Source organism: Strix aluco, chromosome 4, assembly GCF_031877795.1.
Source record: "Strix aluco isolate bStrAlu1 chromosome 4, bStrAlu1.hap1, whole genome shotgun sequence".
Lineage (NCBI taxonomy): Eukaryota > Metazoa > Chordata > Aves > Strigiformes > Strigidae > Strix > Strix aluco.
Window position 1 is genome coordinate 3,503,749 of NC_133934.1, and position 9,375 is coordinate 3,513,123.

At 57.9% G+C, this 9,375-nt stretch overlaps 1 protein-coding gene across 4 annotated transcripts in view; it reads right to left on the reverse strand.

The window, feature by feature from the left end:
• Nucleotides 1-6,856, reverse strand: part of RNF24 (ring finger protein 24) — a 33,192-nt gene extending 26,336 nt beyond the window's left edge. Inside the window, exon 1 of one of the 4 annotated variants that reach the window (XM_074821825.1) lies at nt 6,785-6,856. The gene's annotated coding sequence lies outside the window, so the exon portion shown is untranslated. Of the gene's footprint in view, nt 1-1,308; nt 1,592-6,784 lie in introns of those variants that run through there. The other 3 variants (XM_074821821.1, XM_074821822.1, XM_074821819.1) reach the window with 3 other exon arrangements.
• Nucleotides 6,857-9,375: the final 2,519 nt, after the last annotated feature.

Sequence of the window (9,375 nt, forward strand, 5' to 3'; positions counted from 1 at the left end):
CTGAAATAAATCAAAACCTAAAGGAGGCTTCAGGCAAAAAGGGTTCAGGTGATCCCTTGGTGAGGAAAAGCCACTTTTCCTCCAAAAAAGAAAGCAAACTTCTGTTAGTACTTACTTCTTTCCTCTTTTAAATTCCATCCAAAAAAGAAACCTTAAGAGATTTAAGTTTCAACCTCAGTTTAAACCAGGGCTCAATCTCGTCAGGGCTTGTCTTAAAAGCACTCCTTTTGGAGCTGTTTGATGGGATGGCAACAGGATCCCTCTTCTCCAGCCCCTTTTAAAAATATGAAAAATATTCTCCTGGTTTTGGGAAAACACTCGCCATCCGCACACAGCCCAACTCACTCCCTGCAACACTCCCGCTCCCAGCTTTAGTGCCCAAGAACCAGCCCATCGCCATCACCAGCCTGACCTCATCCTCCTGCTCCATCGACAGCAGATGCGAGGGGGGAGGACGCTGCAGGAGAAGTGAGGGGGGAAGAAGTGACAGGGGGAAGACGCTGCAGGAGATGTGTGGGGGGAAGACGTGAGGGGGAAGCCCTGAGGGCGGTGGGAGCACGCAACAACTCAGCATCCCCCAGGCGAAGCAGCAGCTGAGGAAATGATCCATTTTTCCTGCTTTTACTCCCAAAGCACCGCCCCCAAACAATGCTCAGCGCAACGCGAGGGTTTTTTTGGTGCAAATGCAAAGCGAGACCGGGGTGGAGGGCTCAGCTGACAGACAGCCGACCTACGCAAGCGCCAGCGGATGGGCTCCAGCCAGCTCTCAGGCGAGATGATCACTATTTATTCAGCCACAAAACCACCCAACGCTGCACAATCCCGTCCCACTTTGGATGGCCACCACTGTCACAGGGGCTCCAGAAGCCTCATCTTTTATTTCAGATGCCAAGACAGTGAGATGCTGGGTCTTAATCTGGCACTTCTCAGCTAAAAAGCAAAAGCAAAAAAAAAAAAAACCACCCAACCCCGCAGCTGCGTTAATAACTAACGAGCCAGGAAATCGCCCCGGGGGAAGCCCAGCCTGGCGATGGGTTTTTATACAGAACAATAGAAAAACGAGAGTCTTTAAAGCGCCACGGAAATATTTGCCTGGTTGCGAGAAAGCTCTGCGTGGAGAGAAGTTTAATTCGATCCTTACGGTACGGCGGCAATTTAATTTCATGCAGGTTGCAAGCACAAAGAGCCTGGTCAGGGGGGAGGCACGACACTGGGATGAATTTATTCTAGCTGGAAGCTGTCAGATGGGAGACTGTGCTCCCTCCCACCCAATTGCGACGGGTAATTTGGCTTCACCCATCATCTTACCTGCCAGGCTGCTCCTCCTGGCTTCAAACGGACCAACTGAAGAGCCGAAACCTCCTGCCTTGTGGATTCCCGGGATGGGAATCTGCACGGAGCTCTTCTACTTTCCCCTAAATACTATTCTCCAAGGCAAGCAGCTGGGAAACCCCCGGTTATTTGCAGGCAGGGAGAGTGATAACGGCCCCGAGCCAGCCGATGGCTGCGATCAGGAGGGTGGCTGCTCTCCCCGCTCAGCACTTTCAGTTTCTCTCTTGCAAACGCACTCCCGGTGCGGTTTCCTTGTAAGGCGCTTTGCGAGTTAAAAGCTCTATTAGCAGCAAAGATTAATCCTCCACAGGGATAAAAAAAAATAAACCAGAAGTTATTCCTGCTTGCTTTCTCACATTTGCAGTCCCAGAGCTGGAGCAGAAAAAGCAACTGGTCAAAGGACTTCCCTGCCTGGGCTTCCCGCGGCCTGGCCCTCGCTCCTCCTCCTGCTCTGCGGTGTCTTGCCCGCTTTTTCCGAAGGCTGATCCAGTTTTAGCTCCAGTGTTGGAGCAACCTGAGACCTTGCAGCCTTCAGCTATGCCGAGGCAGCTGCTCGCAGTTAATTTGGTCCATGGGCTCTGGCACCCGGCTCCCGCCGCCCATCCACGCGTCGGCGTTGAGGCTTTTTGCTTCTCCTGGCGCGGCGAGGTTGTCCATCCTCCCCAAGCGTGTCTTCTCCTCTCCTGCCACCACTCGTCCCTATCAGAGGCTTCACAGCCGCTCTGTCCTCACCGCCAATGCTACTGCTGGCATCCTTTCGAGGTGTTAAGGCTGCTCTTTCCTCCCGTCGACATCCCTCTGGCACTGCCATCAGTTCATTAACAGGACAGAGGGAGCCCTTGACACATAGTTGGAACTGGGCTTTTTTTGGATGGAAATTAGATGTGCCGTACAGGTAGAAAAAAGACACGTTGGATGGTGCATGTCATCACTCCAAGTAGGGAAAAACATCCGAAAATGATGCAGCTCCATCCCCAGCGAGCGCTCAGGTACCGCAGCGTCCCGGGCTCCAACCGCCGTGTCCGATGGAGAAAACGCCGGAGCTTTCCCATTCCTCAACTTGGGAAGCAAATTGCCTCTGCCCACCGCCATCGCGAAACCGCTGGGGTTTTGCATCCTCTCCTCGAGTGCGTTTTTGATGGGATCACCTGCGTTTCTCAACCGAGCAAGAGGCGCCACCGGGGCCAGGTGACGGCTGAGCTGCAGATAAGCCCCACGTCGCATCATCGCTGATGTCATTTTAAAGATGTCAGTGAGTCAGCGTGGGGGTGTGGGCAGGATGGCCGCTCCCAACACAAAGTCTGAGTGGTTTCAGGGCAACGTCGCTACGAAGAGACAGGGGAGGGAAGTCTACACAAGGCAGATGCTATCTTATGTCAACAATGCTTAGCTTTACGACGGATGATCACAGGAAACAAAAATAAAAACCCAGCTCAGCAACACCAACCACAGCCGAGACCAAAACACCCGAAGATCAGGGGAAGGTTCAAACCCCAAAAACCACCCTCCAGGCTTTGACACCAATGGTTCCAAGGTGGTTGGTGACCACCAGAAGCATCTGCACCCCCCCAGCCCAGTCCACGGGAGGGGGTTGTATGGTTTTACTGTGCACCTGGGTGAGACAGCAGGAGTTTGATCCGGTGGGAGAGGACCTTGTCTGAGTCGTGCCAAGTCCCGCCATCCCATGGCAGAAGCGTTTCAGGTGGAGGTGGTGGGAGCAGGAGGAGATGAACATGCCCAGCCGTGCTTCTCTCCACCTTTTCAACATCCACGTGGTGTTTTATGGTTACGAGATAATCACTCACAACGTGTCTTCTGTCACATGGCCAACGTGGAGGCGACAGCCGGATCGTTGGGAGGGATGACCCAAGAGGGAACGTGTGGAGAGGTGGTCCATAAGCACGAAAGCCCTCCTAGAAAAGCCGGGTGTCCTTGTATCATCCCACACATCATTTAGTCCAGGAGATCAGCTGGAAATCAAGCCCTTCTTGGGTAAAACCTCCAGGCTCGGTTCAGTCTCACAGTTTGGAGATATCCCACGAGAAGCTCTGCTGCTTCCTCGCCACACAACCCTCAACCATCACCTACCTCTCCCCCAGGACATGGCCAGGACCACTCTCCAGCCAAGAACAGCAGGAACAAGCAACAGTCATCATCCCATTTCCCATCTGGCACACAGGCTCTTCCTTATTTGAAGTTTGGACAGATGCCACTAACACCCAGAGCGTGTTGACCAAGGCGTCCTTCACAGCTGGTCCATCACAGGTATCTCCAGACGAGCTCAGAAGCAAGCGGACCGCAGCTCAGGCTGTACAAGCAAGAGGCACCACCACGGCTTACCCACTTCCACAGCTTGTCCCCCCAGATCTGAGACAGCCTCGGACTAAACACCACGACCACTGATCCAATGAGCAGACCTAGAGAGTCCAAACCCAGCAGGAGATGAGAAGGAAGGTTCTAGCCAGCAGGCCAGCCTTGACAGCCTTTTACCGAGATGAGCAGCAATAAAATAAGCAAACCCGAGCCGAGCTGGTGGCCAGGAGGAGTTCTGGGAGGTTGTGGAGGGGATTTCCATCAACAGCAAGACCGGGAGACCCAGGAGGTCATCAACACCCTCACCTCCAGCACCTCCACCACCCACCCAGAACCACAACCTTCATCTGCAAGCATCAGCTCCACAGCACCATCCCTCCTGGCTGCTTTCAGCACACACTGCAAGGGTGGAAGGATTTATTTTCCTTTTTTTTTTTTTTTCTTTTTTAAATACCTCAATTAGCACATTTTGGGTTCTTTCCACATTGCCCCTAAGCATTTCTTCTGTCAGGGGCTATATTCTTCCGCCGTCAGTTATTGGAGGCAAAGGCTTGTTATTTTTCCAGGCTGGGGGCCAAATTTGTATTTAATTTTTGCTCCAGATGGCACAGCACTCTAGATGCATCAGCTGGAGCATCTAACCTGTATGAATAAAGCAATAGAGCAAATAACCTGATTTACTCAGGGGTTGTTTGACACGCTCAAAGTAGCTCTGCTTACACCTGTCATAAAAAAGAAGCATTAATATGAATTGAGACTACGGTCTCGCTATCAAACTGAACGCCCACGGGAACTGAAACAACAATAGGAATCAAAATAGTAATAATAATAATAATAATAATAACAACAACAGCTTGTATTTTGCTTTCTCGCAAGTCAAGCATAAAATAAAGGTTTATTTGAGCTGTCAAGGCAGTCAGGTCTGAGCCTGGACCTGTGTTTCCTTCACCTTCCCCCATCCTCTCTGGTCCCAAAGCCGCCGTTGGCAGCAGGTCGTGCAAACTGGGGTCAAACTTTTCCTCCTACAAACAAGGCGAAGGGTTGGTGAACCCAGATTTTAGTGTGTGGTGCTGAGAGCTTCCAGCCCTGCTCACCCGAGGAGACGCGAGGAGGACACGAGAGGACAACCACGAGATGCTCCAGTTATGCTTCTGGGTATTTTGCCCCGTGTCTAGGAAGCTGCCACATCCCTCCAGCATAGCCTGCAGCTGGGATATGTTCCCAGCAAACTAAATCACCGAAAATAAGCCAGAAAAATAAATAAATAAATAAATATAAAGAGATGCGAGTCATTGGTTTATCTGTCTGGACACATGAAACACAGCATTAAATCAGCTGAGCCCGCGAACGGTTGGAAACAAAGGGCCGGGGGGCTTTTTGTGCTCGTCTTTGCTCCGTTCAGAGCATCCTCGGGTTGTGAGAGCCCGTCCTGGCGGCAGCTGAGACAAAGGAAAGCCAGGAGCTGTCGGCAGGAGCCGGCTGGGGAAAACCGGGGTGAGGAGGCACCCGCATCGCCCTCCCCGGCAGCCGCGGAGCCGGGTTCGCGTGTTGCCGAACACGTTATACATGGCAGGAAACTCGAGATCAAAGGAGAGAAGCGTGCCAGAGCAAGATGTCATCCAAACCTCCTGCCAAAGGTGCGCCAGGGAGGGGGGAAATAACCCCCAGACACACATGCTGGCGCATCCGATGGATCCGGCACCGCTCGTAGGTGCGCAGGGCGAGCGGACCCACGCGAATGCTCTCCTCCTCACGCCCAGACTTAAACAAAGACAGGCTAAACTAAACAAAAAAAACCCCAGACCCCAGGAGGTGCATTTTTACCCGTCGGTTTTCAGTCCCACGGGACCCGTGCGTGTCCCCTGCCAAAGCGGGCGAAGCGGCGGATGCTGGGAGGGCTCCGTACGTGCCTGTACGGCAGGAACAGCAGCCCTGTGTAACTCCAAACAGCAGCTCTTCCCATTTCTGGGTGGTTTTTTTTTTTTTTTTTTTTTTAAGCTGAAGAAACCCGCAGCGTCCTGTCTCGGCCCCAGGAAAGCGAGGGGACGTGCCTGATCGCAAGCCAGCAGCTACCAGGAACGGGGGTGACCCGGGGACCCTGAGCCAAGCGTGGGGTGGGACCCCCAGGAGCTCTCCCTCATAAAGGGGGTCCAGGTGGGATGGGTGCTGGGTGGGGACACATCCCCTGTCCCTTTGCGCTGCCCCAGACCCCTCCTCTGTTACTCCTGGGTGATGCAGTCCCAGGCCATGGCAGAGCCTCCACCTCCCCCTTCTCTGGGCTGTCCGCTCTGCCCCACAGGTGGGGATCTTATGGGTCCCAAGCAGGGACCTTATAGAGCTTATAGGGACCCCCACAGAGCTGCCAGTCACCCCAAAGTCACAGCCCGGTCACCCCGAAGAGGGCCTGCCGTGGGGGGTGCAGGGACAGGCCTTGCTCTGCAGGGCACAGCCGGGGGAAGCCCCGTTTCCCTGTGGAGGTCCCTGCCCCACCGGGGACTGTGGAGCCGAGAAGTGGGGCAGCCTGTCCCCCACGGCGGGTGCTGAGGAGGGGGAGCCCCTGCCCCATGGGGGTGCTGAAGGAGGGGTCCTGCCCTACAGAGCAGTGCACAAGGAGGGGCTCTGCCCCACAGGGGTGCCAGAGGAGGGGCCCTGCCCCACAGAACGGTGCACAAGGAGAGACCCTGCCCCACAGAACGGTGCAGAAAGAGGGACCCTGCCCCACAGAACGGTGCAGAAAGAGGGACCCTGCCCCACAGAACGGTGCACAAGGAGGGTCCTGCCCAACACGGGTGCCGGAGGAGGGGCCCTGCCCCACAGAACGGTGCAGAAGGAGAGAAGGTGCATGGGAGAGGCCCTGCCCCACAGGGGTGCTGGAGGAGGGGTCCTGCCCCACAGAGCGGTGCACGGGGAGGGGAGCTCCTGTCCCACAGAGCAGCAGCGCGCAGGGAAGGGCCCTGCCCCACAGAGGGGCCGGAGGAAGGGCCCTGCCCCCCAGAACGAGTCAGAGGGAGGGGGCCCGGCCCCCCAGAACAAGGCGGAGGGGGGACCCTGCCCCACCGAGCGGTGCAGGGGGAGGGGGGTGCCCGGTCCTCCGGCCCCCCAGGGGGCCCCCGCCGCCCCGCGGCCGCCCCGCACTCACCCGCCGCTGTCCCGCCGAGGCTCGCGCCGCCCGCACTGCCCGGCGGCGGGGAGGGACCCGGATGGAGGCGGCCCCGCCCCGCCCCGCCCCGCCCCCGCCCGGTGCCGGGCACCGCCGCCGCTTCGTCGCCAGCACTGCGCATGCGCGAGCCGCGCTCCGGGGACGGGGCGACGGGGTGACGTCACGGCGGGGTGATGTCACGGCGGGGGGAGCCCGGAGGGGGGGGGGAGGCGGGGGGAGGTGCCATTAGCGGGTGGGAGAGGGGACAGGGGGTGGCCTGGGGACAGGGGTGACATGGGGACAGGGCGGCGATGGGGGGGGCAGGGGGAGCTGCAGTAGGGACGGGGGCTGTGGGGAGAGGGGGTGACAATAGGGACACGGAGATGCTGTGGGGACAGGAGGGGACAGTGGGGACAGGGAGATGGTGTGGGGACACTGGGGACAGGAGGGGACACTGGGGACAGGGAGATGGTTTGGGGACAGGAGGTGACAGTGGGGACAGGGAATGATGTAGTGGGGACAGGAGGTGACACTGGACAGGGAGATGGTGTGGGGACAGAAGGTGACTCTGGGAACAGGAGGTAACAGTGGGGATGGAGAGATGGTGTGGGGACAGGAGATGGCAGGACAGGGTGGCACCGAGGACAGGGAGATGATGTAGTGGGGACGTGAGGTGACACTGGGGACAGGGTGTGATGTATTGGGGACAGGAGGTGACTGTGGGGACATGAGGTGACATTGGGGACAGGGTGGCACTGAAGACAGGGGGATGATATACTGGGGACAGGAGGTGACACTGGGAACAGAGGATGATGTAGTGGGGACATGAGGTGACTGTGGGGACAGGGTGGCACTGGGGATGGGATGATGTAGTGAGGAAAGGTGACACTGGGGACAGGAGGTGACACTGGGGACTGGGTGGCACTGGGGTCAGGGGATGAAGTAGTGGGGACAGGAGGTGACACTGGACAGGGAGATGGTGTGGGGACAGGAGGTGACAGTGGGGACAGGGATGGGAGTGTCGGTGAAAATGGGGACAAGGCATGGCAGCGGGGACAGGCTGATGGTGGTGACAAGGAGGGTGACATGGGGGGTGGTGGCAATGGGGATGGGGTGGCGCAGAGGGGACAGGAGGTGACACCGGCAGAGCCCCGTCCCGCTCTGATTGGCTCCGCCAGCATCCGCATCAGGTGGCTGCACAGGGGGGGAGAAGGACCCGTCCCTGTCCCCATCCCCAGGGACTCGACATCACTTGCGAGAGAAATGACATCACTGCCCAGCGCCGGGACGTCAGCCGGCCGGTGTCACCTCACCAGGACACGCTCTTGTCCCGAGGACAACGCGTTTTCTCTGCAAAGACGATCAGGGCGGGCGGGAGGAGAGCGACCTCGTGCCTACACAGCGTGACCTCCGCGTCCCAGCGCCACGGGGACCGAGTGACGTCCGGCATGATGGCGGCGGGCACGCTGCGCGTCTGCACGTGTGTCACGTTGAGCTCAGGATCTCGGGGACGTCCGTGACTCATCTCGGCCTTATCAGAGCTCCTGGTGAGGGTTGAGGCGCTCGGGCGCGTCTGGAGGATGTTATTAATGAGCAAGGAGAGTCTTATCTTCCTCCTCCTCTCCCAGCTGGGCGGGCGAAGCCCGGCAAGGCCAGATCCGGCGGTGGCAAGGCAAGGAGAGGAGGCAGGGCTGTAATTAGCTGCGTGACTACGGTTCATCCGCAGTGTTTCCATCCCTCGGCCTCACACGCCGGGCGGTGAAATGGCCTTCGCCAGCGACGCGATGGTGGGAAACTCCTCCGGCAGCGGGGAGCGACGCCGCTTTCCTGCCTTGCCTCTCTCCAGGCTCTGCAGAGGGCCGAGACAAGGATCCCTGGGCGCTGCCGGAGCGTGAATTCATCCCTGCTGCCCCCTCATCTGCCCCGCCAGCGGAGGAGGGCAGCGGTGTGATGCCCTGACGAGGTGTCGTGGGAGGACGTGCAGCATCTTTGAAGACGACGCTGGTCCTGACCTCGGGATGCCAGAGCGATGAGACAAGGAGCCGGTTAGCTGGATGTTTTCACTGAGCGAAGCCGTCTTCCCGCTGTGGGAATCCCCACTTCGCATGGGAGGGATTTGCCTGAACACGCTCAAGCTGCCTTTAGCTGGGAGTCCTGGTGTCGACGAAGAGACTGCAGAGCCGGGGCCCCGCGGGGACCTGCAGCCAGCAGCTGACAGGATGAATTTGGGAAGCAAATGCACTTGGGGATCAAGTTCTGCCGTTCCTCCCACGCTGGCCAGCCCTCGGCACGCCGGGGCCAAGCCTGGAGCTGCAGCCGGTGGAGAGGAGCTGCTGGCTGCGCGTGCAGTCTTTGTCCTTGGCACACAGAGAAACATAGAACCATGGCATGGGTTGGGGTGGGAGAGAACTTAAAGATCATCTAGTTCCACTGCCCCAGGCAGGGACACCTTCCACTAGCCCAGGTTGCCCAAAGCCCCGTCCAACCTGGCCTTGAACCCTTCCAGGGAGGGGGCAGCCACAGCTTCTCTGGGCAACCTGTGCCAGGGCCTCACCACCCTCACAGGGAACAATTTCTTCCTTACATCTCAT